The 27,882-nt window shown below is 43.1% G+C and overlaps 11 non-coding genes across 11 annotated transcripts; 2 read left to right on the top strand and 9 right to left on the bottom strand.

The window, feature by feature from the left end:
• Positions 1–2,263: 2,263 nt before the first annotated feature.
• On the bottom strand, positions 2,264–2,335 carry trnaq-cug (transfer RNA glutamine (anticodon CUG)). Its single transcript has one exon. It is a non-coding gene; the product is annotated as a tRNA-Gln (tRNA).
• Positions 2,336–2,719: 384 nt separating this feature from the next.
• trnay-gua (transfer RNA tyrosine (anticodon GUA)) lies at positions 2,720–2,793 on the bottom strand. Its single transcript has one exon. It is a non-coding gene; the product is annotated as a tRNA-Tyr (tRNA).
• Positions 2,794–4,407: 1,614 nt separating this feature from the next.
• trnaq-cug (transfer RNA glutamine (anticodon CUG)) lies at positions 4,408–4,479 on the bottom strand. Its single transcript has one exon. It is a non-coding gene; the product is annotated as a tRNA-Gln (tRNA).
• Positions 4,480–6,558: 2,079 nt separating this feature from the next.
• Positions 6,559–6,630, bottom strand: trnaq-cug (transfer RNA glutamine (anticodon CUG)). Its single transcript has one exon. It is a non-coding gene; the product is annotated as a tRNA-Gln (tRNA).
• A 385-nt stretch (positions 6,631–7,015) lies between these two features.
• On the bottom strand, positions 7,016–7,089 carry trnat-ggu (transfer RNA threonine (anticodon GGU)). The gene has a single exon. It is a non-coding gene; the product is annotated as a tRNA-Thr (tRNA).
• Positions 7,090–8,711: 1,622 nt separating this feature from the next.
• On the bottom strand, positions 8,712–8,783 carry trnaq-cug (transfer RNA glutamine (anticodon CUG)). The gene has a single exon. It is a non-coding gene; the product is annotated as a tRNA-Gln (tRNA).
• An 876-nt stretch (positions 8,784–9,659) lies between these two features.
• trnaf-gaa (transfer RNA phenylalanine (anticodon GAA)) lies at positions 9,660–9,732 on the bottom strand. Its single transcript has one exon. It is a non-coding gene; the product is annotated as a tRNA-Phe (tRNA).
• A 4,299-nt stretch (positions 9,733–14,031) lies between these two features.
• Positions 14,032–14,113, top strand: trnas-uga (transfer RNA serine (anticodon UGA)). Its single transcript has one exon. It is a non-coding gene; the product is annotated as a tRNA-Ser (tRNA).
• Positions 14,114–14,512: 399 nt separating this feature from the next.
• On the top strand, positions 14,513–14,584 carry trnam-cau (transfer RNA methionine (anticodon CAU)). The gene has a single exon. It is a non-coding gene; the product is annotated as a tRNA-Met (tRNA).
• Positions 14,585–24,743: 10,159 nt separating this feature from the next.
• On the bottom strand, positions 24,744–24,816 carry trnav-uac (transfer RNA valine (anticodon UAC)). Its single transcript has one exon. It is a non-coding gene; the product is annotated as a tRNA-Val (tRNA).
• Positions 24,817–27,016: 2,200 nt separating this feature from the next.
• Positions 27,017–27,107, bottom strand: trnag-ucc (transfer RNA glycine (anticodon UCC)). Its single transcript is given in 2 exon segments — positions 27,017–27,052; positions 27,071–27,107. It is a non-coding gene; the product is annotated as a tRNA-Gly (tRNA).
• Positions 27,108–27,882: the final 775 nt, after the last annotated feature.

A 27,882-nucleotide genomic window follows, 5' to 3' on the forward strand; every position in this document is an offset into this window, starting at 1 on the left:
AGATCCATCTCTCCTGTGTAGCCAACTGGGTCTTCAAAAGGTTTGATCCATGCCTCAAATACCTCGACCTCTCTCAGCATGTCCCAGCTCTCATCCACCGGGCAAGTTTTACTGCAGCCACTGGTTCCACTGGTTCCTCACCTCCGTCTGTCCTTTGCACCTGTCCGTTGTTTCGAAGTCCCTTCATCTCCACTTGGAAATCCATCGTCACTCTCGGGGAGATAATACCCTTCAGAGTCAGAATCTGCTGTAAATTGCATGCCACGTGAACTTCCTCCAGCCATTTTTTTCCTTACCGGATCTGCCCTGGATCATACCTGGCTAATAAAGGGAAGTTGCACCGAACCGACCAATGACTGAAGTGATTCATTTTCTACTATTATTTCATTAATTTCCTTGTACGGTAAAGTTGCATTTCTGCGACTTTGGCGCTTAAAGGGTTAACTAAACAGGCCCTTTGACCAAGGAAGCCCCAGCGCCGTAATGATTTCCTGGTTTCCATACATAATTACATACAGTGGTTACTTCTGGGATTGTATCTCTTGCTTGCTCTGGCAAGGTGAGCAGTCGTCCCTGGGTGGGCTCAAACCACCAACCTTTCGCCTATCAGCAGAACGCGCTAGCCGATTGCGCCACAGAGGCGAGAATCTTAACATACCCATGAAAGGGTTACCCCTCTAATTGCAATTAGAAATGAAGAAAAACTCTGGATTCAGAGCGCTAACCGCTATACCGTTGAACCACACCTTTCTACAGGATGTCCTGTTTTGAAAATAAGTATGACATTTGATCATTGGGCTATATCAAAGAGAGCAGCATTGAAGTAGGCAAACTTCTGCTTCATGGTTTCATTGTGTGGTGGTCATCACATCTGCCCTACACGCAGAAGGTCTTGGGTACAACATTCAGCAAAACCAAACATGTTACCAAACATGTTCATGCTAACAATGTTCCAACGAAAGCATGCTGTTTATGTTTTATAGATCCTTTCCAGGCCATTTATGTCCTGATCTCGCAAAATATCCAATACACCCAGCATTCCTATTCATTGTATTTTTGAGCAAAGACTAACATTCAGGTACACATGCCGAAACCCGGGATTGAACCAGGAATAACGTAGCGAGAAAATGAACTAGTTCTGTGTGTCCTTTTTTCTTTTCTTTTGATTAAACATAAAACAATACAGGACACGACCAGGGAGCAAAAATCGTAATTAAAAGAACTTAATAGTTACATAAAACATAACATAACATAAAATAAAATAAAAACAAAATCACATTTAAATGAAAATAAGGGTCCTACTTGGTCCAAGTCAATCAAATTAGTGCTTATCCAAATTAAGCCTGGATGTCACTGTTTTCCATTCATCCAATGTCTAATGTCTGTTACTATGTCAGTCAAGTCTTTGATCGTTGGCGTGGTTGGTGTCGAGCATTTCTTTGTGATGGCCTTTTTCTCTACAGCCAAAAGTATGTTCCAAGGGTATCCATTTATTGTGTCCATGGCAGGAGTGTTGAGGCCCAAGTACATAGTTTTAAATTTGAGTGGGATGGCAAAGTCAAAAACAGTCTGCAGTGCCCTGTGAATTTCAGTCCATTATTTTTGAGCAACAGCACAGCCCCAACACACCTGATAGTGGTTTGCCTGCTGGGTTCTCCAGCAGTTAGCATTTCCTTGTGAATAATGGGCACTTTGACATGGTGTGGTGAAAAAAACATATTTTTCCCCTTCAGGCATGTGATTTTGTGGTCTTCCTCAGGGCTGTTCCTACATTTCCACACTCTTGGTCAGACAAAACCAGGTTAACTTCTCGTTCCCATTGGTTTAGAATATACTTAGCAGAACGTTGTCCAGATTACCAATGCATTGAGATCATTTAGAAATGATTCCCCTCGCAAGTTCTGATTGATTGGTTTCAACAAAGATTACTGTCAGAGGATTATAGTGGTCATTTCTTTGTTTCATTTCTTGCTTATAATAAGTCCTATAAAAGTCCTGTCTCTCCAAGTCAAAGGATTCCTTCAACACATCAATGCTTTTCATTTGATTTTCTTTTGCAATGCAGTGAAACGTTTAAGCCTTTTGTAATCCAGGCGTTGAATCATAAGCTTGGTCATAAGAAAACCAGCTCCAGATTTTAACAGCTTTGTTTAGTTTGTATGCTTTGGTTGGCTCCTTTCAGGGGGTAAGCACAGATTTTACCCAAAGATTCTTCTTGTTTCTGCACTTTTTCAAAAGAGTAGCGCTGCTCTCGGGGCACTCAAGGTTCCACCGAGATTTGAACTCGGATCGCTGGATTCAGAGTCCAGAGTGCTAACCATTACACCATGGAACCGCAGACTGCTCCTTGGAAGGATAACGGTCATCCAAAGCTACAAGTCTTACATCAATCATCCCTTGCCAAAAAAATGAGAAACAAGGAGTGAAAACAGTGCAAATAATCTTGATGTGCAGCAATACTTTTCCCTCTCTTAATGCAAAGTGTAGCAGCAGTAAACTTGAGGGAGAAAGGTATGGGTTTGAGGGCTCTTCTTGTGGGCTTTTCTGTCCTTGTAAATATTTTTCATAGACAAAAGAGTAGGCATTTCCTGTTTACTAAAAAGGCCCTTTGACCAAGGAAGCCGCAGCGCCATAACGATTTCCTGGTTTCCTTACATAATTACATACAGTGGTTACTTCTGGGATTGTATTTCTTGCTTGCTCTGGCAAGGTGAGCAATCGTCCCTGGGTGGGCTCGAACCACCAACCTTTCGGTTTACAGCCGAACGCGCTAGCCGATTGCGCCACAGAGACGAGAATCCAGGTTTATCCATAAAAGACTTGTGGCTCTAATTGCAATAAGAAATGAAGAAAAACTCTGGATTCAGAGCGCTAACGGCTATACCGTTGAACCACACCTTTCTACCGGATGTCCTGTTTTGAAAATAAGTATGACATTTGATCATTGGGCTATATCAAAGAGAGCAGCATTGAAGTAGGCAAACTTCTGCTTCATGGTTTCATTGTGTGGTGGTCATCACATCTGCCCTACACGCAGAAGGTCTTGGGTACAACATTCAGCAAAACCAAACATGTTACCAAACATGTTCATGCTAACAATGTTCCAACGAAAGCTTGCTGTTTATGTTTTATAGATCCTTTCCAGGCCATTTATGTCCTGATCTCGCAAAATATCCAATAGACCCAGCATTCCTATTCATTGTATTTTTGAGCAAAGACTAACATTCAGGTACACATGCCGAACCCAGGATTGAACCAGGAATAACGTAGCGAGAAAATGAACTAGTTCTGTGTGTCCTTTTTTCTTTTCTTTTGATTAAACATAAAACAATACAGGACACGACCAGGGAGCAAAAATCGTAATTAAAGAACTTAATAGTTACATAAAACATAACATAACATAAAATAAAAACAAAATCACATTTAAATGAAAATAGGGGTCCTACTTGGTCCAAGTCAATCAAATTAGTGCTTATCCAAGTTAAGCCTGAATGTCACTGTTTTCCATTCATCCAATGTCTAATGTCTGTTACTATGTCAGTCAAGTCTTTGATCGTTGGCGTGGTTGGTGTCGAGCATTTCTTTGTGATGGCCTTTTTCTCTACAGCCAAAAGTATGTTCCAAGGGTATCCATTTATTGTGTCCATGGCAGGAGTGTTGAGGCCCAAGTACATAGTTTTAAATTTGAGTGGGATGGAAAAGTCAAAAACAGTCTGCAGTGCCCTTTGAATTTCAGTCCATTATTTTTGAGCAACAGCACAGCCCCAAAACACCTGATAGTGGTTTGCCTGCTGGGTTCTCCAGCAGTTAGCATTTCCTTGTGAATAATGGGCACTTTGACATGGTGTGGTGAAAAAAACATATTTTTCCCCTTCAGGCATGTGATTTTGTGGTCTTCCTCAGGGCTGTTCCTACATTTCCACACTCTTGGTCAGACAAAACCAGGTTAACTTCTCGTTCCCATTGGTTTAGAATATACTTAGCAGAACGTTGTCCAGATTACCAATGCATTGAGATCATTTAGAAATGATTCCCCTCGCAAGTTCTGATTGATTGGTTTCAACAAAGAATACTGTCAGAGGATTATAGTGGTCATTTCTTTGTTTCATTTCTTGCTTATAATAAGTCCTATAAAAGTCCTGTCTCTCCAAGTCAAAGGATTCCTTCAACAGATCAATGCTTTTCATTTGATTTTCTTTTGCAATGCGGTGAAACGTTTACGCCTTTTGTAATCCTGGCGTTGAATCATAAGCTTGGTCATAAGAAAACCAGCTCCAGATTTTAACAGCTTTGTTTAGTTTGTATGCTTTGGTTGGCTCCTTTCAGGGGGTAAACACAGATTTTACCCAAAGATTCTTCTTGTTTCTGCACTTTTTCAAAAGAGTAGCGCTGCTCTCGGGGCACTCAAGGTTCCACCAAGATTTGAACTCGAATCGCTGGATTCAGAGTCCAGAGTGCTAACCATTACACCATGGAACCGCAGACTGCTCCTTGGAAGGATAACGGTCATCCAAAGCTACAAGTCTTTACGTCAATCATCCCTTGCCAAAAAAATGAGAAACAAGGAGTGAAAACAGTGCAAATAATCTTGATGTGCAGCAATACTTTTCCCTCTCTTAATGCAAAGTGTAGCAGCAGTAAACTTGAGGGAGAAAGGTATGGGTTTGAGGGCTCTTCTTGTGGGCTTTTCTGTCCTTGTAAATATTTTTCATAGACAAAAGAGTAGGCATTTCCTGTTTAATAAACAGGCCCTTTGACCATGGAAGCCGCAGCGCCATAACGATTTCCTGGTTTCCTTACATAATTACATACAGTGGTTACTTCTGGGATTGTATTTCTTGCTTGATCTGGCAAGGTGAGCAGTCGTCCCTGGATGGGCTCGAACCACCAACCTTTCGGTTAACAGCCGAACGCGCTAGCCGATTGCGCCACAGAGACGAGAATCTAGGCATGTCCATAAAAGACTTGTGCATCTAATTGCAATAAGAAATGAAGAAAAACTCTGGATTCAGAGCGCTAACGGCTATACCGTTGAACCACACCTTTCTACCGGATGTCCTGTTTTGAAAATAAGTATGACATTTGATCATTGGGCTATATCAAAGAGAGCAGCATTGAAGTAGGCAAACTTCTGCTTCATGGTTTCATTGTGTGGTGGTCATCACATCTGCCCTACACGCAGAAGGTCTTGGGTACAACATTCAGCGAAACCAAACATGTTACCAAACATGTTCATGCTAACAATGTTCCAACGAAAGCATGCTGTTTATGTTTTATAGATCCTTTCCAGGCCATTTATGTCCTGATCTCGCAAAATATCCAATAGACCCAGCATTCCTATTCATTGTATTTTTGAGCAAAGACTAACATTCAGGTACACATGCCGAAACCCGGGATTGAACCAGGAATAACGTAGCGAGAAAATGAACTAGTTCTGTGTGTCCTTCTTTCTTTTCTTTTGATTAAACATAAAACAATACAGGACACGACCAGGAAGCAAAAATCGTAATTAAAAGAACTTAATAGTTACATAAAACATAACATAACATAAAATAAAATAAAAACAAAATCACATTTAAATGAAAATAAGGGTCCTACTTGGTCCAAGTCAATCAAATTAGTGCTTATCCAAGTTAAGCCTGAATGTCACTGTTTTCCATTCATCCAATGTCTAATGTCTGTTACTATGTCAGTCAAGTCTTTGATCGTTGGCGTGGTTGGTGTCGAGCATTTCTTTGTGATGGCCTTTTTCTCTACAGCCAAAAGTATGTTCCAAGGGTATCCATTTATTGTGTCCATGGCAGGAGTGTTGAGGCCCAAGTACATAGTTTTAAATTTGAGTGGGATGGAAAAGTCAAAAACAGTCTGCAGTGCCCTGTGAATTTCAGTCCATTATTTTTGAGCAATAGCACAGCCCCAAAACACCTGATAGTGGTTTGCCTGCTGGGTTCTCCAGCAGTTAGCATTTCCTTGTGAATAATGGGCACTTTGACATGGTGTGGTGAAAAAACATATTTTTCCCCTTCAGGCATGTGATTTTGTGGTTTTCCTCAGGGCTGTTCCTACATTTCCACACTCTTGGTCAGACAAAACCAGGTTAACTTCTCGTTCCCATTGGTTTAGAATATACTTAGCAGAACGTTGTCCAGATTACCAATGCATTGAGATCATTTAGAAATGATTCCCCTCGCAAGTTCTGATTGATTGCTTTCAACAAAGATTACTGTCAGAGGATTATAGTGGTCATTTCTTTGTTTCATTTCTTGCTTATAATAAGTCCTATAAAAGTCCTGTCTCTCCAAGTCAAAGGATTCCTTCAACACATCAATGCTTTTCATTTGAGTTTCTTTTGCAATGCGGTGAAACGTTTACGCCTTTTGTAATCCAGGCGTTGAATCATAAGCTTGGTCATAAGAAAACCAGCTCCAGATTTTAACAGCTTTGTTTAGTTTGTATGCTTTGGTTGGCTCCTTTCAGGGGGTAAGCACAGATTTTACCCAAAGATTCTTCTGGTTTCTGCACTTTTTCAAAAGAGTAGCACTGCTCTCGGGGCACTCAAGGTTCCACCGACATTTGAACTCGGATCGCTGGATTCAGAGTCCAGAGTGCTAACCATTACACCATGGAACCGCAGACTCCTCCTTGGAAGGATAACGGTCATCCAAAGCTACAAGTCTTTACGTCAATCATCCCTTGCCAAAAAAATGAGAAACAAGGAGTGAAAACAGTGCAAATAATCTTGATGTGCAGCAATACTTTTCCCTCTCTTAATGCAAAGTGTAGCAGCAGTAAACTTGAGGGAGAAAGGTATGGGTTTGAGGGCTCTTCTTGTGGGCTTTTCTGTCCTTGTAAATATTTTTCATAGACAAAAGAGTAGGCATTTCCTGTTTACTAAACAGGCCCTTTGACCAAGGAAGCCCCAGCACCATAATGATTTCCTGGTGTCCTTACATAATTACATACAGTGGTTACTTCTGGGATTGTATTTCTTGCTTGCTCTGGCAAGGTGAGCAGTCGTCCCTGGGTGGACTCGAACCACCAACCTTTCGGTTACCATCCGAACGCGCTAGCCGATTGCGCAACAGAAACGAGAATCTAGGCATATCCATAAAAGACTTGTGCCTCTAATTGCAATAAGAAATGAAGAAAAACTCTGGATTCAGAGCGCTAACGGCTATACCGTTGAACCACACCTTTCTACAGGATGTCCTGTTTTGAAAATAAGTATGACATTTGATCATTGGGCTATATCAAAGAGAGCAGCATTGAAGTAGGCAAACTTCTGCTTCATGGTTTCATTGTGTGGTGGTCATCACATCTGCCCTACACGCAGAAGGTCTTGGGTACAACATTCAGCGAAACCAAACATGTTCCCAAACATGTTCATGCTAACAATGTTCCAACGAAAGCTTGCTGTTTATGTTTTATAGATCCTTTCCATGCCATTTATGTCCTGATCTCGCAAAATATCCAATAGACCCAGCATTCCTATTCATTGTAGTTTTGAGCAAAGACGAACATTCAGGTACACATGCCGAAACCCGGGATTGAACCAGGAATAACGTAGCGAGAAAATGAACTAGTTCTGTGTGTCCTTTTTTCTTTTCTTTTGATTAAACATAAAACAATACAGGACACGACCAGGGAGCAAAAATCGTAATTAAAAGAACTTAATAGTTACATAAAACATAACATAACATAAAATAAAATAAAAACAAAATCACATTTAAATGAAAATAAGGGTCCTACTTGGTCCAAAGTCGATCAAATTAGTGCTTATCCAAGTTAAGCCTGAATGTCACTGTTTTCCATTCATCCAATGTCTAATGTCTGTTACTATGTCAGTCAAGTCTTTGATCGTTGGCGTGGTTGGTGTCGAGCATTTCTTTGTGATGGCCTTTTTCTCTACAGCCAAAAGTATGTTCCAAGGGTATCCATTTATTGTGTCCATGGCAGGAGTGTTGAGGCCCAAGTACATAGTTTTAAATTTGAGTGGGATGGAAAAGTCAAAAACAGTCTGCAGTGCCCTGTGAATTTCAGTCCATTATTTTTGAGCAACAGCACAGCCCCAAAACACCTGATAGTGGTTTGCCTGCTGGGTTCTCCAGCAGTTAGCATTTCCTTGTGAATAATGGGCACTTTGACATGGTGTGGTGAAAAAAACATATTTTTCCCCTTCAGGCATGTGATTTTGTGGTCTTCCTCAGGGCTGTTCCTACATTTCCACACTCTTGGTCAGACAAAACCAGGTTCACTTCTCGTTCCCATTGGTTTAGAATATACTTAGCAGAACGTTGTCCAGATTACCAATGCATTGAGATCATTTAGAAATGATTCCCCTCGCAAGTTCTGATTGATTGGTTTCAACAAAGATTACTGTTAGAGGATTATAGTGGTCATTTCTTTGTTTCATTTCTTGCTTATAATAAGTCCTATAAATGTCCTGTCTCTCCAAGTCAAAGGATTCCTTCAACACATCAATGCTTTTCATTTGATTTTCTTTTGCAATGCGGTGAAACGTTTACGCCTTTTGTAATCCAGGCGTTGAATCATAAGCTTGGTCATAAGAAAACCAGCTCCAGATTTTAACAGCTTTGTTTAGTTTGTATGCTTTGGTTGGCTCCTTTCAGGGGGTAAGCACAGATTTTACCCAAAGATTCTTCTTGTTTCTGCACTTTTTCAAAAGAGTAGCGCTGCTCTCGGGGCACTCAAGGTTCCACCGGGATTTAAACTCGGATCGCTGGATTCAGAGTCCAGAGTGCTAACCATTACACCATGGAACCGCAGACTTTTCCTTTGAGCCTTTACATCAATCATCCCTTGCCAAAAAAATGAGAAACAAGGAGTGCAAACAGTGCAAATAATCTTGATGTGCAGCAATACTTTTCCCTCTCTTAATGCAAAGTGTAGCAGCAGTAAACTTGAGGGAGAAAGGTATGGGTTTGAGGGCTCTTCTTGTGGGCTTTTCTGTCCTTGTAAATATTTTTCATAGACAAAAGAGTAGGCATTTCCTGTTTACTAAACAGGCCCTTTGACCAAGGAAGCCGCAGCGCCATAACGATTTCCTGATTTCCTTACATAATTACATACAGTGGTTACTTCTGGGATTGTATTTCTTGCTCGCTCTGGCAAGGTGAGCAGTCATCCCTGGGTGGGCTCAAACCACCAACCTTTCGGTTAACAGCCGTACGCGCTAGCCGATTGCGCCACAGAGACGAGAATCTAGGCGTATCCATAAAAGACTTGTGCCTCTAATTGCAATAAGAAATGAAGAAAAACTCTGGATTCAGAGCGCTAACCACTATACCGTTGAACCACACCTTTCTACAGGATATCCTGTTTTGAAAATAAGTATGACATTTGATCATTGGGCTATATCAAAGAGAGCAGCATTGAAGTAGGCAAACTTCTGCTTCATGGTTTCATTGTGTGGTGGTCATCACATCTGCCCTACACGCAGAAGGTCTTGGGTACAACATTCAGCGAAACCAAACATGTTACCAAACATGTTCATGCTAACAATGTTCCAATGAAAGCATGCTGTTTATGTTTTATAGATCCTTTCCAGGCCATTTATGTCCTGATCTCGCAAAAGATCCAATAGACCCAGCATTCCTATTCATTGTATTTTTGAGCAAAGACTAACATTCAGGTACACCTGCCGAAACCCGGGATTGAACCAGGGACCTTTAGATATTCAGTCTAACGCTCTCCCAACTGAGCTATTTCGGCTACTTTATCGAATAAATTAGGCAAGGGAGGGAAACGTGTGGCATAACGTAGCGAGAAAATGAACTATTTCTGTGTGTCCTTTTTTCTTTTCTTTCGATTAAACACTCTACACTCTTGGTCAGACAAAACCAGGTTCACTTCTCGTTCCCATTGGTTTATCTTCTTTACCATGAAATCAACTCTTACCCTCTCAAAGCCTTCCCATATGGTCTAGCGGTTAGGATTCCTGGCTCTCACCCAGGGACCAGCCGTGGATAGTGGGCATAGAGCGCCAGCCAATCAGAATGAGCCTGTGTGCCATGTGCCACTGTGATGAAGGCCAACCAATCAGAATGCAGAGATTCGTGTTCGTTCACAAATTCATCTCAAGAAACCAGAGTTCAATTCCTGCTGTGCCCAGAAGAAGAGGAACGTTTCAAAGGATCAAAACTTTAAATGTACAAAGTTTATGAGTTCAAACATTAAATGTATAAAGTTTATGAGTTGGTGTGTCAGTTTGCACTTGTTAAAAGGTCAGATCATGAGAAGGACTCACATGCAGCTGCTGGTACTGATTTGCAATTTTAATAAAATCACAAATTGATCACAAATAGTGATTTCTGCTTCACCTTAAGAGATTTACCCACGTCACACCTTCTGCATAAATAAACTTGGAGTGGGTCAGAAAACTCCAGGTGTTTAGTCCGCAGGGGTCAGAGGTCACACTATCACATCTCTAACACTGCAGCACTGAACTGTACTATTGTGTTCAGTTTATGTTCTGCAGAGAAATAAAACATTGACTCATATTGTTAATGATATGATATCTCAATCATTTAAATAATTTTGTTGTATTGTTATATTGGAAAGAAAACACAAAAAAACATGTACTTTTAAGAATATTTATTGACAGGGAAAATACCAGAAATATTAAGTTTAATTTATTTACACTTCAGACAGCATTCATTACTTGACAGTAGTATTTACATTAAATATACAGATATATAGAGTCCAGGGAAGTATGTGTGGATGTGAGGACTGTGCGGGGCCTGCTTCAGCACCAGTTTGCAGAACCTGCACGTTCTCCCTGGGGCAGAACCTTCACGTTCTCCCTGGGGCAGAACCTGCACGTTCTCCCTGGGGCAGGTGACTCCTCTCTCTTCCTCTTCTGTTGCTTCCTTTCCTCCTCTCTCTGTCTTGTGGCCTCCAGCTCCCTCTGGAAGAACTCTGTGTCCACAATGTCCTTAAAGGTGGTGTTTCTTCAGGGCTGCTGCTCAGGGCGTCCTGAGAAAGAGACGGTGATGGTCAGAGCTGTAGGAGACGAGGTGATGGTCGTGGTGACGACAGTTGTCGTGGTGACGACAGGCAGAGTTGTGGTGCTGCCAGAGTGTCTGTGTTTGCTCCAGCTTTTTCGGGCTGATGTTGAGTGAAGATGATGCATTTAATAATTTGATGTGATGATGATGTAATGACAAATATGTAGTTTTGTGGTCGGGTGTAGCGCGCTGTTGGCTGATTGGCTCAGGGGCAGTGGAGGGGGAGGCGGCCTGTTGTGACGACTGCGGCTGAAGCTTCACTGGAGGAGGAACTACAGAACAAAACAGATGAATGTTTTAGTGATAAGCAACACGTGTGCACATGAAATACAACACATGACACACATTTAGAACCACTGCACTGGCTGTGAAACTACAGTCAGCATGAAGTATTCATCTGTTCACTCTGTGATGGTTTGACTGAGACAGACACAGACACACATGGAGCATGAAGCATTCATCTGTTCACTCTGTGATGGTTTGACTGAGACAGACACAGACACACATGGAGCATGAAGCATTCATCTGTTCACTCTGTGATGGTTTGACTGAGACAGACACAGACACACATGGAGCTCACTCACTTTGGGTTGTCTCTTCTCCAGGAGCATCAGATGCAGAATGTGTGGGACGAGCTGCATCTGAAACAACCAAAACACCACAATATAGGTTTATGTTTGTTTAGATTATTCTATTAAAATGTCAGACCTGGAGCTGAAGTACTTCCAGACTCGGGCAGAACAAACCTCAGCTCCTGTGGAAGTGGCACTGGAGGCTTAAGGGGCAGCACATCTGCAGCAGCTGAAGAGAGGAAAGAAATATATGATACGTTTGATCAACTTTGATCTTACAGTGAATAAGCAACAAGTAAAAGCTCTTACATCCTGTGGTTCCTCCAGAACAGTTGCTGTAAGAGAAGAAGAAGAATAATGAGTCATATTTAGCTGTTAGTAACAACGCACACTTACATTTGACCTGTTGTTTATATCATAAGTAAGTTTATATTGCTGTTTTATTTAGCAATGTTAGTGTGAATGAGCAGAAGAAGCTCTCACTCATTCATATTGAACACCAGATAATATGACTTACTCTCATCACAGATGCATGAATTCAGAGCAGGACCTGAACAGGGTCAGGAACAACTGAACTCATGCACAGGACAGAACGTGTCCCAAAGTGTCTTTCATGGCAGGACATCTGTGTGTGAACTTCTGTAAACCTGAGGATGATGGAGCTCAGCAGCGACTGGACACGGCTGGAATAAAAGACAAACCTTTTTAACACATGATAAATCCAAAATGGAGCTTAAGCGTTACAGACACATTACACACATCCACGTGTTGTTTGGACGGAGATGCTGAGCATTGTCCTCTCCAGCGCGTCCTCTTCAGCCACTACTAAAGGAAAAGACATGAAATGAAACAGAAGTGACTGCTCCTCTACACGGTGTGACTCTGTGTGACTCCACACAAACCAAGAACACACGATTTATGTAGTTATACTCACCCAAGGGCTCACGAGGAGAGCTGGTGGGGACACGAGTGGGTGGAAAAGAGGACAGGGCAGAGGAGGACAGGAGAGAGGAGGACAGGACAGAGGAGGACAGGGCAGAGGAGGACAGGACAGAGGAGGACAGGGCAGAGGAGGACAGGACAGAGGAGGACAGGACAGAGGACAGGACAGAGGAGGATGGGGCAGAGGAGGACAGGAGGAATTGTTGAGTCATTCATATGGATTTTGGCTCTTGTTTATAGTCTGTTGCTAGGTAACAGTTGTGTAATGTCCTCCACATTAACATGAAGTGAAGGCATTTCCCCATTGTGGGACAAAGTCTCTCTTACTTGTGATGAATTGTTGAAGCTACAACTACTTTTATGCACAATAAGAGACAACACAACACACAGATCACGTAATATTGCACCTTATATAAAACTGCACAACTGCAAACCTTTAAATGTAATAAAGTTTAACTTCACAGGGCTGAATATCACACAAAACTGACAGAAAAGTCGCGTTTAGTTGTTCAACAGAGACATGGAAGTAGCAGTGACTTTATGTGACTAAAAACACAGTTTCAAAAGTGCAAAACACAAGACGAACTTTACCTGAAAACGTCTTCAAATGCCCGTTATAAATGCCACAAAATACGAGTGTTCTGGGGCAGTAAAATGTCCATAAGAAGGTGAAAACAGGAGCAGATCTAGTGCTAAACTTGTCCAGGTCGCACTGAATGAATGACGTCACTCTGCATTCAAACATGGCGCGCTCTCGCCACAGCGCCGCCGCTGGCCAAAAGTATATTACATCCGTAGTGGTTTAACACTACCATAGGAAATGAATGGGATTCTGTTTAGGGCTGTTTAGCTAAAGAATCCAGGTGGCCCGGGTTCAACTCCCGGTATGGGAATATCTAGTCTGTCCTGCTGGAACACTTGTAGCTGCATTATGTACAAGACTCGCTGTGGTTACGAGTACATTCAAGCTGGACGGAGGTGAAGAGAGGCATAGAAACATGGTATCGATTTGGGCGCAGCATGTGAAAATTTGTAATCAACCTTTAGCTTTTCTATGCATCTATAGACTAGCAGGTTGGTTGGTGTTTCTTTTTGGAGCATTTCTCTTAGACAATTGCCAGATTACACTGCAGTGAATTTTAGAGACCTTCACTGAAATATTTCAAATCAGCACATGTGGTGATTCAGTGCAAGCTCCCAGTCCCGCATTACCTTTGAACCTTGCAGCACTTATAAAATTCAAACAATATTATTTCATCCATCCACACTACCTGCAGGAAGGTGAGACAAAGTGGCCCATTCAGGCAGCCTGGGCGACATTCCCAACTTCCAGTATAGGTATGTCTCGCCAAACCTGAGCTTAGAATGCTTAGTAAAACATGCTGTCTCCATGAATTCATGGAGAGTTAAATCTGGTAATGTAATTGCGCTAGTTTCAGAAAATAATGTGGGTAATTTCCACTTTCTTAAACACAGTTTAAATGTGTCTTGTTGTTGTGGCCGAGAGGTTAAGGCGATGGACTTGAAATCCATTGGGGTTTCCCCGCGCAGGTTCGATTCCTGTCAGCAACGTGTGTTTAGCAGCTCAGATTTTGAGATTGCGTTCTATTCTATAAACCAGCATGTTTGGTGATGTTTAATTTCGGAGCCATTCTTTCAGAACGAGGGCATGTATGAAATCCTTGTTTCAATCCCCTGCATCTCCATTCAATATTCTGTTGATGGCACAAAGTGAAAAGTGTTGACTCCAGGTCTTGCTTGGAAAATAATCATGACAGGCAAGAGATGGTTATGTAGCTCAGTGTTAGAGCACAGTCTTTCGTAGCAAGATCCCAGTTCCACATTCCTTTAAAATTAGATTTCATATTTTGAAGCAATTTGAGTCTATTAGACGTATACAGCCCCATGGGCATTACGCACTGGCCTCTTGAACCGGGATTGTGGGTTTGAGTCCCATGATCATAGCCATTCAGCAGAGTGGCGCAGCGGTAGCGTGCTGGGCCCATAACCCAGAGGTCGATGGATCGAAACCATCCTCTGCTAGATTTTTTTTTACTTGCATTATTGCGATTGTCAATCCAAATGAACCAAGCTAGTCAGTAATGTGTTGGATGATGGAAGCCGATCTTCAGCGCAAGCTCCCAGTTCCACATTTGCTTTGAATCTAGCAGCACATTTCTTTTTTCCATCCTATATTGTTATTTCTTTTTTGGGGAAAAGGATAGCTGAGTAGTGAAAGAAGATGTAGGTCAAAAAAGACCCATGAATAGACATTTTGAAGCAATTTGAGTCTATTATGGGTACATAACCCCATAAGCAATATGCACAGGATACTAGCCTCCAAAATCCGGGATTGTGGATTTCAGGTCCATGGTCTAATAGGCTGAGCCACAAGGAAAATACTAATCCCTAGACTTGTTGCACGTGGAATGGGCTTATATCTATTACATACAGAACTGTTCCTTAACTCTCAAGCATCAATGAGGCCTTCTTTATACGTCATAAGGCGCTGGTACAGCTAGCAGCCCGGTGTAAACGCTCTCTCTTTTTTCTCACACTTATTGTGCTTTATCTCCTATATTTTGTAAATATAGTTAGTATATTTTTTCTATTTTACTGTAGGATAGGGACACGCGCTGGAATCATTTTTAATTCAACTGTTTTTGACTTTATTCGGCTGGATTGAGTGTTTTCGTCGTGTCGTGGCGATGTGTCTTGGCTCTGAGTCGGCGCCGTACCGCGCTTACACAGAGGAGGAACTAATGAAACTGCGGAGAACAGTCGTCTTACCCGGAGATCTTCACGTTATCCCGGCGGACATCATAAGGAAAACGCAACGAAGCAGACGGGCTGGACGTAAACTCCGAGAGAAGAGAGGGACAAACAGGAAGTCGGTTCCCGCCGTAGTCATGGGTAACGTGAGGTCCCTTCAAAATAAAATGACGGAAATAGCGAGCCTCATGCGGTCCCAGAGGATTTATAGGGACAGCAGTGTCTTGATTTTCACAGAGACCTGGTTAACAGCAGAAATGCCAGACTCTATTGTAGGTTTGGACAATTTTCATCTGCTGCGGGCGGACAGAACGAGAGAATGCGGGAAGAAAAGATATATTATCTGCCCCGGGAGTTCTCACATGTGATTTTGATCGCAGTCTATGTGGCCCCGTCTGCCAATGCTGAATATGCTTGTGAAGCACTGCTCTCCTGCACTTGTAGGCTGCAAACACAGCACCCACAGGCTCTCTCCCTCGTCTCTGGTGACTTTAACCACGCTTCTCCCTCTTCTGTTCTACCAACATACACCCAGTATGTTACCTGCCCCACCAGAAACAATAGAACATTGGACTTGTTTTTTGCCAACACCAAGGAGGCTTATTCCTCTTTCCCCCTCCCTCCCCTGGGCAGCTCGGACCACAACCTTGTACATCTGGGGCCTGTGTATGAACCCATCGTGCCCATGTGGGACAATAAAGGAATATCTTATCTTATCTGATCTGATCTGATCTGATCTGATCTGATCTTATCTTATCTTATTGATTGTTTTTGTCCATTCTATCATTTTAGAGCTCATGCTTAGCATGTATGAGGTCCTGGGTTCAATTCCCAGCATCTCCAACCAGCACTCACCTCCGCGTACAGCCCGTTGTCAGCCTGGAAGTGCCCCGGAGTCTGGTAAAATCAAGCCGAAAATAGACCCTCTCATGCCGGGTCTGGGCGGCGCTAAGAGCGGGAGGAGTGCGGGGCTCATTCAGAGGCTCCATGATCCGCCTTACAACCAGCTCTCACCTCCACGTACAGCCCGTGGTCGGCGTGACACTGTGCTCTGCCCCGAGCAATCAGAGCAAACAGCAAGCTTCTGGAAGTGCCCGCGAGTCTGGTAAAATCAAGCCGAAAATAGACCCTCTCATGCCCGGTCTGAGCGGCGCTTAGAGCGCGGAGGAGCGCGGAGCGCGGGGCTCCATTCAGAGGCTCTGTGATCCGACGCTCACCTCCGCACCTCCGAACCATGACTTGAGATTACGGCTGTGAAGGAGCCTTGGAAGCTGGATAAAACCAGAACGGGGCCCATCGATCGCGGTTCTCGTGTGGCCGTCAAACGAGCTCCTCCCCCGGTAGCCGCACAACCAGGAAATGTACCTGTTTCGATTGCGAAAAACGTCATTCTCAAAAACCGCCCGCCCGTCCCTCCCAGCATTACCATTTTGCACATCCCGCGTGAGAGCAGCGTAGGAATTTCTCGGGAGCAGCGTGATTTAGCCCGGGACTCTTGAGCTGAACGCTTATTTCCACGAGCCCAAAAAACGACTAAGTCCAATGGTATATAGTGTACTATTGCCGAAAAACGACAGAGTCTTTAGGTATAGTGTACTATTTCGGTTTTTACTCTAAGTCCCTCAGGGGCATATGGTGCTATACTATGATGGTCAGATCACCTCCAGGCCCCAGGGGAGTGCTTTTCTGGGGGCAAACAGTGCACTGATAATCGGGGATTATTTCATTTGGCTCATTTTGGTGTTTTTTCACATTTTAACCCATTTTCACCCCTTTTGCTCACAACTTCATACTACGGCCCGGAAAAACGACAGAGTCGCTCGGGTATAGTGTACTATTGCCGAAAAATGACAGAGTCTTTTCAGGTATAGTGTACTATTTCGGTTTTTACTCTAAGTCCCTCAGGGGCATATGGTGCTATACTATGATGGTCAGATCACCTCCAGGCCCCAGGGGAGTGCTTTTCTGGGGGCAAACAGTGCACTGATGATGGGGGATTATTTCATTTGGCTCATTTTGGTGTTTTTTCACATTTTAACCCATTTTCACCCCTTTTGCTCACAACTTCATACTACGGCCCGGAAAAACGACAGAGTCGCTCGGGTATAGTGTACTATTGCCGAAAAATGACAAGAGTCTTTTCAGGTATAGTGTACTATTTCGGTTTTTACTCTAAGTCCCTCAGGGGCATATGGTGCTATACTATGATGGTCAGATCACCTCCAGGCCCCAGGGGAGTGCTTTTCTGGGGGCAAACAGTGCACTGATAATGGGGGATTATTTCATTTGGCTCATTTTGGTGTTTTTTCACATTTTAACCCATTTTCACCCCTTTTGCTCACAACTTCATACTACGGCCCGGAAAAACGACAGAGTCGCTCGGGTATAGTGTACTATTGCCGAAAAATGACGGAGTCTTTTCAGGTATAGTGTACTATTTCGGTTTTTACTCTAAGTCCCTCAGGGGCATATGGTGCTATACTATGATGGTCAGATCACCTCCAGGCCCCAGGGGAGTGCTTTTCTGGGGGCAAACAGTGCACTGATGATGGGGGATTATTTCATTTGGCTCATTTTGGTGTTTTTTCACATTTTAACCCATTTTCACCCCTTTTGCTCACAACTTCATACTACGGCCCGGAAAAACGACAGAGTCGCTCGGGTATAGTGTACTATTGCCGAAAAATGACAAGAGTCTTTTCAGGTATAGTGTACTATTTCGGTTTTTACTCTAAGTCCCTCAGGGGCATATGGTGCTATACTATGATGGTCAGATCACCTCCAGGCCCCAGGGGAGTGCTTTTCTGGGGGCAAACAGTGCACTGATGATGGGGGATTATTTCATTTGGCTCATTTTGGTGTTTTTTCACATTTTAACCCATTTTCACCCCTTTTGCTCACAACTTCATACTACGGCCCGGAAAAACGACAGAGTCGCTCGGGTATAGTGTACTATTGCCGAAAAATGACAGAGTCTTTTCAGGTATAGTGTACTATTTCGGTTTTTACTCTAAGTCCCTCAGGGGCATATGGTGCTATACTCTGATGGTCAGATCACCTCCAGGCCCCAGGGGAGTGCTTTTCTGGGGGCAAACAGTGCACTGATGATGGGGGATTATTTCATTTTGCTCATTTTGGTGTTTTTTCACATTTTAACCCATTTTCACCCCTTTTGCTCACAACTTCATACTACGGCCCGGAAAAACGACAGAGTCGCTCGGGTATAGTGTACTATTGCCGAAAAATGACAGAGTCTTTTCAGGTATAGTGTACTATTTCGGTTTTTACTCTAAGTCCCTCAGGGGCATATGGTGCTATACTATGATGGTCAGATCACCTCCAGGCCCCAGGGGAGTGCTTTTCTGGGGGCAAACAGTGCACTGATGATGGGGGATTATTTCATTTGGCTCATTTTGGTGTTTTTTCACATTTTAACCCATTTTCACCCCTTTTGCTCACAACTTCATACTACGGCCCGGAAAAACGACAGAGTCGCTTGGGTATAGTGTACTATTGCCGAAAAATGACAGAGTCTTTTCAGGTATAGTGTACTATTTCGGTTTTTACTCTAAGTCCCTCAGGGGCATATGGTGCTATACTATGATGGTCAGATCACCTCCAGGCCCCAGGGGAGTGCTTTTCTGGGGTCAAACAGTGCACTGATGATGGGGGATTATTTCATTTTGCTCATTTTGGTGTTTTTTCACATTTTAACCCATTTTCACCCCTTTTGCTCACAACTTCATACTACGGCCCGGAAAAACGACAGAGTCGCTCGGGTATAGTGTACTATTGCCGAAAAATGACAGAGTCTTTTCAGGTATAGTGTACTATTTCGGTTTTTACTCTAAGTCCCTCAGGGGCATATGGTGCTATACTATGATGGTCAGATCACCTCCAGGCCCCAGGGGAGTGCTTTTCTGGGGGCAAACAGTGCACTGATAATGGGGGATTATTTCATTTGGCTCATTTTGGTGTTTTTTCACATTTTAACCCATTTTCACCCCTTTTGCTCACAACTTCATACTACGGCCCGGAAAAACGACAGAGTCGCTCGGGTATAGTGTACTATTGCCGAAAAATGACAGAGTCTTTTCAGGTATAGTGTACTATTTCGGTTTTTACTCTAAGTCCCTCAGGGGCATATGGTGCTATACTATGATGGTCAGATCACCTCCAGGCCCCAGGGGAGTGCTTTTCTGGGGGCAAACAGTGCACTGATGATGGGGGATTATTTCATTTGGCTCATTTTGGTGTTTTTTCACATTTTAACCCATTTTCACCCCTTTTGCTCACAACTTCATACTACGGCCCGGAAAAACGACAGAGTCGCTCGGGTATAGTGTACTATTGCCGAAAAATGACAAGAGTCTTTTCAGGTATAGTGTACTATTTCGGTTTTTACTCTAAGTCCCTCAGGGGCATATGGTGCTATACTATGATGGTCAGATCACCTCCAGGCCCCAGGGGAGTGCTTTTCTGGGGGCAAACAGTGCACTGATGATGGGGGATTATTTCATTTGGCTCATTTTGGTGTTTTTTCACATTTTAACCCATTTTCACCCCTTTTGCTCACAACTTCATACTACGGCCCGGAAAAACGACAGAGTCGCTTGGGTATAGTGTACTATTGCCGAAAAATGACAGAGTCTTTTCAGGTATAGTGTACTATTTCGGTTTTTACTCTAAGTCCCTCAGGGGCACATGGTGCTATACTCTGATGGTCAGATCACCTCCAGGCCCCAGGGGAGTGCTTTTCTGGGGGCAAACAGTGCACTGATGATGGGGGATTATTTCATTTTGCTCATTTTGGTGTTTTTTCACATTTTAACCCATTTTCACCCCTTTTGCTCACAACTTCATACTACGGCCCGGAAAAACGACAGAGTCGCTCGGGTATAGTGTACTATTGCCGAAAAATGACAGAGTCTTTTCAGGTATAGTGTACTATTTCGGTTTTTACTCTAAGTCCCTCAGGGGCATATGGTGCTATACTATGATGGTCAGATCACCTCCAGGCCCCAGGGGAGTGCTTTTCTGGGGGCAAACAGTGCACTGATGATGGGGGATTATTTCATTTGGCTCATTTTGGTGTTTTTTCACATTTTAACCCATTTTCACCCCTTTTGCTCACAACTTCATACTACGGCCCGGAAAAACGACAGAGTCGCTTGGGTATAGTGTACTATTGCCGAAAAATGACAGAGTCTTTTCAGGTATAGTGTACTATTTCGGTTTTTACTCTAAGTCCCTCAGGGGCATATGGTGCTATACTATGATGGTCAGATCACCTCCAGGCCCCAGGGGAGTGCTTTTCTGGGGTCAAACAGTGCACTGATGATGGGGGATTATTTCATTTTGCTCATTTTGGTGTTTTTTCACATTTTAACCCATTTTCACCCCTTTTGCTCACAACTTCATACTACGGCCCGGAAAAACGACAGAGTCGCTCGGGTATAGTGTACTATTGCCGAAAAATGACAGAGTCTTTTCAGGTATAGTGTACTATTTCGGTTTTTACTCTAAGTCCCTCAGGGGCATATGGTGCTATACTATGATGGTCAGATCACCTCCAGGCCCCAGGGGAGTGCTTTTCTGGGGGCAAACAGTGCACTGATGATGGGGGATTATTTCATTTGGCTCATTTTGGTGTTTTTTCACATTTTAACCCATTTTCACCCCTTTTGCTCACAACTTCATACTACGGCCCGGAAAAACGACAGAGTCGCTCGGGTATAGTGTACTATTGCCGAAAAATGACAGAGTCTTTTCAGGTATAGTGTACTATTTTGGTTTTTACTCTAAGTCCCTCAGGGGCATATGGTGCTATACTATGATGGTCAGATCACCTCCAGGCCCCAGGGGAGTGCTTTTCTAGGGGCAAACAAGTCACTGATGATGGGGGATTATTTCATTTTGCTCATTTTGGTGTTTTTTCACATTTTAACCCATTTTCACCCCTTTTGCTCACAACTTCATACTACGGCCCGGAAAAACGACAGAGTCGCTCGGGTATAGTGTACTATTGCCGAAAAATGACAGAGTCTTTTCAGGTATAGTGTACTATTTCGGTTTTTACTCTAAGTCCCTCAGGGGCATATGGTGCTATACTATGATGGTCAGATCACCTCCAGGCCCCAGGGGAGTGCTTTTCTGGGGGCAAACAGTGCACTGATGATGGGGGATTATTTCATTTTGCTCATTTTGGTGTTTTTTCACATTTTAACCCATTTTCACCCCTTTTGCTCACAACTTCATACTACGGCCCGGAAAAACGACAGAGTCGCTCGGGTATAGTGTACTATTGCCGAAAAATGACAGAGTCCCTCGGGTATAGTGTACTATTGCCGAAAAACGACAGAGTCCCTCGGGTATAGTGTACTATTGCCGAAAAACGACAGAGTCCCTCGGGTATAGTGTACTATTGCCGAAAAACGACAGAGTCCCTCGGGTATAGTGTACTATTGCCGAAAAACGACAGAGTCCCTCGGGTATAGTGTACTATTGCCGAAAAACGACAGAGTCCCTCGGGTATAGTGTACTATTGCCGAAAAACGACAGAGTCCCTCGGGTATAGTGTACTATTGGCTGGAAGCTCGGTTTTTTTTCTAAGTCCAGCAGGGGTATATGGTACTATATTCTGGTGGTCAGATCACCTCCAGGCCCCAGGGGAGTGCTTTTCTGGGGGCAAACAGTGCACTGATGATGGGGGATTATTTCATTTTGCTCATTTTGGTGTTTTTTCACATTTTAACCCATTTTCACCCCTTTTGCTCACATCTTCAAACTCGGGCCCTGATTACAAGTTCTGACCAAATGATGACAAACACGGTATTTATTATGTATTTTTTTCATTTTTTTTATTTTTCCAACTTATACATCCATCATTGGTGCCAGGCAGGTTGTGGAGAAAGCAGTGAAGAAAGGAGAGAGCCATCACAGAAAAGATGTCCATCCAGGGTCAAGGTACCCTGCACTTTTACATATCCAAATGACAGCATTTAAAGTTTTTTAGCGTATGGTATCTCTCGTTGCATGGAACCGCACAAACGCCACACTGACGGCACCTGTACTTTGTTTGCCGCCTGCCTTTGGTACGAGAGCGGTCAGAGCACACGGCGCAGTCTGGACGTCCCTCTGCTTGACAAAGCCAATGACGCTCTGTGAGTCTCTGTGGCATTTCACCCTCCGGTCTTGAGCGCCTCTCTTGTTTTTTGGAGTGATCAGCCAGTAATGCATCAATAATGTTCTGAATGTAAACCTTTAAAGGTTTGTGTGGGCCTGGAGTGGATTTGGTGTATATGATGTGTGAGTTGACAATACTTATGCTTATAATGGCATTGAATATGCGATGATACCATTTCCGGGACCTGTGTGGAAAGAGGTATGTCTTCATCCTCTGGTCAGCAGTGTCCACTCCACCCATGTAGGCGTTGTACTGGTCGACACATACAGGTCTTTTGATGTCACGGAAGCCAGTGTCATCTGTCTTGGATCGGATCCTCCTCTGAACACAATCATTTCCATAGACTGTGGACAACATGGTGAGACGTTTAGTATCGTGCCAAGCACAAGCCAGGAGTTTTCCCTTTCTGCAAAAAACTGGGTCATCTCCTTTTTTCAGCTGTAAGACACTTTTACCAAGGCATTTTGGCATCCCCAACCTGGTAATCCTTACCGTCCCACACAGTCCAGTTTCCAAATCTGCTAATTCATTTGCAATTACAGGCGAGGTATAGTAACTGTCCATGTAAATCTCGTGTCCTTTGCCCGTAAAGGGAGAAACCAACTCACGGACAACTGCGTGTGTTGCACTGATGTTGCTTGCATTATTTTTGTACTGTCCAGTGTGCATTGACCAGCGCAAAACATACCCTGAACAGCTTTCACTCAGGGCATACACTCTATAGCCATATTTGTCAGGTTTATTCGGAGAGTAACATTTTAGTGAAGATCTCCCCTTGAAAGCTATTGTCATTTCATCTAAAGAAAGCTCCTTGATTGGACTGTAAACTGCTGCAAATTTGGGAATAATCAAATCTATTATTGGGCGGACTTTGAACAGTTTATCGTGCCCGGGCTCGCCTGTTCTCACATAATCATTATTGTTGACAAAATGAAAGAACGAAAGAATGATTTCAAATCTGTTTCTTGACATTACATTTCCAAATCCAGGCGTTTGTGTAAGCCAAAATGTTCCCCAGTAATCCTCGATTTCAGGTTTCTCAACAAGGCCCATGGAGAGATGCAAAGCGAAGAAAGCTTTCATTTCGGTGACTGATACATCATACCACTCAAGAAATCTTGAATGTGGCTTCAGAATCATAGGTGCCATACACGGATGTGCATATCTATTTGTCTCATCAGTAATGAAAGTCCAAAACTGATCGGTCAGAAAGAGTGACAGAATATCAAATGGATTAGCATCCGTCAGATCCATCTCTCCTGTGTAGCCAACTGGGTCTTCAAAAGGTTTGATCCATGCCTCAAATACCTCGACCTCTCTCAGCATGTCCCAGCTCTCATCCACCGGGCAAGTTTTACTGCAGCCACTGGTTCCACTGGTTCCTCACCTCCGTCTGTCCTTTGCACCTGTCCGTTGTTTCGAAGTCCCTTCATCTCCACTTGGAAATCCATCGTCACTCTCGGGGAGATAATTTCCTTCAGAGTCAGAATCTGCTGTAAATTGCATGCCACGTGTACTTCCTCCGGCCATTTTTTTCCTTACCGGATCTGCCCTAGATCATACCTGGCTAATAAGAGGAAGTTGCACCGAACCGACCAATGACTGAAGTGATTCATTTTCTACTATTATTTCATAAATTTCCTTGTACGGTAAAGTCGCATTTCTGCGACTTTGGCGCTTAAAGGGTTTTAATTAAACCAACTTTTAATAACTCCTGCCGACTTGTTGACAGAATTTGGGGTGGAATGACGCAACAATCTTCACATTGTCCCCCTATGTAAAAAACACCCTTGAACGTGTGTTTTAAATCATATCAGATTGATAACCAACCCACAGCAAAGTTACCTAGAGAGATTGTGCACACGCATTTCCATTGGCATCCAGCAAATATCAAATGCTTGGGGTGTATAAGTAGGTTCCTGTTTAAGACATGAACCCACCAGCTGTCCTTACCAAAATAACTCATTTGGCAGAGCGATAGACTGAAGATCTAGAAGTCCCTGGTTCATCCCCAGATTTCTGCATGAGAACATAGAAAGCGCATTTCTTTAAACCTTGTTGAAAGAATTAGAGGACTGAATGAAAGATACAAGATGATAGGTACGCTGTAGCTATTGAACACAATATGAGCTCAACAGATGAAGCTTTTATTTCAGTATGCAAGAGGGGCACAGTAAAGTCATGGAGCTTTAAAGCACCAACAGCATGCTCAAAGTCAATGAGAGTTTGCATGAAACACACAGCTGGTTTCACTGGGGATCGAACCCAGGACCTTCTGCGTGTAAAGCAGATGTGATGACCTCTACACAATGAAACCACAGAGCATGTGCCTGCATTCTACATGGCTGCTCTCTTTGATTTGCCCTGTTGAGTAAATCTACTATTTGTTTTGCAAGTCTTTTGTGTAACTGTCTTTCACATAGCTCAAATTGGAGCTACATTATAAAGGTGCAGAACTACACGAACATTGATCAAGACTAGGTAATCAGGATCTACTTTTATTTATTAGCCAAAATATGAAAATCATAAGCCATTTTACAAATAATTGCACTATTAAATGCACACAGACATAGCACATGAGGGCAAGGGTAGACACGACTTGGATCAAAATGTTACCTTAGCAAAAAGTAGCTGTATAGAAATGAACTCTGGCAAAAATGATCAGAATGAAAAATACTCACACACAAAGAAAGTACCCATACAAAAATATTCAATTCAAGTGGGGGCGAAGCTAAAACTACAATCCAACTATGAAGCACTTTCTGTGAATTGCAGACAGACAGTGGCTCTGGTTGAGGTCTAATTGGAAATAAAACTTGGAACAAGAGTCATGATTGCTGCAGTACAATTCCTATTTTTGACAAGACAAACCAAATGAGGAACATGAAGAAGCACAAGTGGTGACAATAAAATGGTTCATTTATTTGCCTGCACTGACAACGCAATGGATCCTCTTCACGTGTCTTCATGGCTGCCTCTGGGCTGTTGTGCTGGCTAAGGTGAGAGAATGGCCAATGTATGTACTGTATGCCATTGCCATATGATGCGTCCATCAGTCGGTAGAGCATCAGACTTTTAATCTGAGGGTCCAGGGTTCAAGTCCCTGTTCAGGTGACTCTTCATGTGTGGTTGAAGAACTGTAAAATTTGATGTGGAAAAAAGGTCTTTCCAAGTTTCTTTACAAATGCTTATCTTGTATATCTCCCAAGATTTTTAGTCTCTTTACAGTTATTAAACCAACTTTTAATAACTCCTGCCGAATATTAACCCGCTTTGTCATTAGCAGGTCCAGAGTGTGCCCTTTGCCCTCTGTGGGGCCACTCAGGTGCTGAGTAAGACCAAAGCTTCTGAGGACAGCGCCAAACTCTTTAGAAGAAGACGAGGTTGAGCGGGGCGTGAAGGAAGGAAGGAACAGTCACACACGTACGGGAAACTCCTACCAAGCAGTGGCCAGCCTATAGCACACTGGGATTCTGTGGTAATTGAACCAAGTTTAGCAGTTCCTTTCATCAGTTAATAACACAAGCAGGCTTTCCTATTTACCAATGTAGATAACAGGGGTTAGAACAGTGACTCTGGTGGGTCTTGAACTCACAGCCTTTGAATGCCTTTGCAACTTTTGTCTGATTCCCCTTTTTCACGAAAGCAGAACAGTCATCCGAAAACGGTCTACATCAATCAATCAATCAATCAATCATTCAATCAATCCTTACCATCAAACTGAGAAACAAGGAGTGAAAAGAATGCATTTACTCTGTTTATTCAGGGATACTTTTCAATCTCTAATTGCAAAATGTAAGAGCTCTTTCGGGTGATAAGGTTTTCTGTACATGTAAACAACTGATTTGCTTGAAAGGCTATCATTAACGCACTGCTGGGATTTGAACCCTGGATCTCCTGTTTACCAGACAGGCACTTTGACCATCTAAGCCACAGATCCTCTTAAATGCTACTTTAACCTGTTTCACCAAGATATTCAGTGACCAATGTTACCTCATAGATTTTGCCTGCGATAGCTCTTTCAATCTTCTCTGGGTGGGCTCGAACCACCAACCTCCAGGTTAACAGCAGAGCGCGCTGGCCAATTGCGCCACAGAGACAAACAGCCCGCCCAATTAAATATTTGCGACTCGACAAGCCGCAATATCTTTTTTTTTAAAGCGAGCCAGCAACATTCGAAAGTTCAGCCCCTGTCCAATCAACTGTGTTTAATGGAGAGCGAGGGCATCAATCTTTCTACCTTTGAGCTAAATCCCCTGTACCAATGTAGCTATAAAAAAACTGGAAGTCTTTCAATCAATCGACTCTCGCCAATTTATTGCGCACTCAATATACTGCAGTTGATCTGGATATTGAGGAAAAATTGCAAGATAATGTTATTTGACATAATGCCGATGTATTTGCTTACTTTTTCAAGCACCCTTGGCAATTGAACCTCGTTCAGCAGTGCCTTTCATCAAATAGTAAAGCGAGCAGATTTTCCATTGTAAAAAACTAATATGTTCTCTCACCATTAGCGACTCTGGTGGGACTCAAACCCACAACCTTTGAATGCCCTTGCAAATTATGCCTGGAAGTCCAATGCGCTATCCATTGCGCCACAGAGTCCATACTTCCTTCCATGGTGCGTTTCCACAAACGCAAAACACGTTTTTCATCCAAAATGAGTCCACATCAGTCATTCCTTGCCAACAAACTGAGAATCAAAAAGTGAAAAGAGTGCAGTTAATCTGTGTGTGCAGGGATACTTTTCCATCTTATTCCAATTTGTAACAGCAGCGCATTTTCTGTCGTTGTAAATAATTTGCATACTTGAATGGACAACTGAGTAGTAGTAGGTTTGAGATGGGCCGGTAATTATTTAGCACTGTGGCATCAAGACTGCTCTTCTTTAAGAGAGGCTTAATGACTGCAGTTTTAAGGATCTTGGGAAAATTCCAGATCCAAGCAACATGTTGACTTTTTGATTGATTGGAGCCAACAGACTGCTCACCATAGACTCTAAAAATCTAGTCGGCAATGCATAAAGACAGCATGTAGTGGAATTCAGACTTGTGGTGATCTCTTGGACACTTTTGTCAGCCACAAATGCAAAATGGGTTAACTCCAGTTGTCTAGCTGGCTGCGTGCTTGTTATCTGCAAATAATGGTATTTTCAATGTTCTGAACTGAGTCTTGCAAAGAAGACTGCAAACTCATTGCACCTGGAGAAATACAGAAACCATCAGACAAAGTAACATTTACCACACTGGAATTTGAAATATTAACCCGCTTTGTCATTAGCAGGTCCAGAGTGTGCCCTTTGCCCTTGGTGGGGCCACTCAGGTGCTGAGTAAGACCAAAGCTTCTGAGGACAGTGCCAAACTCTTTAGAAGGAGACGAG

Source organism: Eucyclogobius newberryi, unplaced genomic scaffold (genome assembly GCF_026437365.1).
Source record: "Eucyclogobius newberryi isolate DKJ021-1_F unplaced genomic scaffold, fEucNew1.0.hap1 SCAF_55, whole genome shotgun sequence".
NCBI lineage: Eukaryota > Metazoa > Chordata > Actinopteri > Gobiiformes > Gobiidae > Eucyclogobius > Eucyclogobius newberryi.